The sequence below is a fragment of the Parus major genome, chromosome 20, assembly GCF_001522545.3.
Source record: "Parus major isolate Abel chromosome 20, Parus_major1.1, whole genome shotgun sequence".
NCBI classification, from domain to species: domain Eukaryota; kingdom Metazoa; phylum Chordata; class Aves; order Passeriformes; family Paridae; genus Parus; species Parus major.
In genome coordinates this window covers 12,560,058-12,560,653 of record NC_031788.1, presented here as the reverse complement: position 1 = coordinate 12,560,653, position 596 = coordinate 12,560,058, and positions in this window count along the sequence as shown.

Below are 596 nucleotides of genomic sequence, written 5' to 3'. Positions count from 1 at the left end.
CCACTGGAATCAACTGGAATTGGAATATCTCTAAATGTGTGCATTGAAGTCTAATTTAGAAACAGCTCGTGCTTAAATTTGTGATGTAAAGCAAGGAAGCTTCTACTTGAATTTTCAAGTGAAACACTTGAATATTTGGGTTTCAACTGAAACTTTCCTGCTTTTCTCGCAGGATAATAATGGTAAATTCTTTACTGAAATAATAATATTATGTGTGTTATGTAATAATTTTGTGTACTAGCAGCCAGGTTCCTGTTCCAGCACTGGCCACAGCCTGAGTGCTGGTAGGGAGCCCCAAAACTTCATCTGGACAAGGTTTAGATTCCTACAGAATGTCCTTAAAAATGTCAGATTAAATTAAACCATAAATATTTTATAAATAAAAGAAATAATCTTATTTTATAAATAAAAGAAATAATCTTATTTTATAAATAAAAAATTATTTAAGCTTAAATATTTCTGTCTTAAATATTTCTCTGTGTGCCATTAAAGCTTTCCCAGTCGGGTTCTTTTGTGAAGATACAATAGGTGAAATGTTCATTTATGGTAGGAATTGTACACCTTTGGCTGCTCCATCTCCCAGCTTGCTGCTGGCA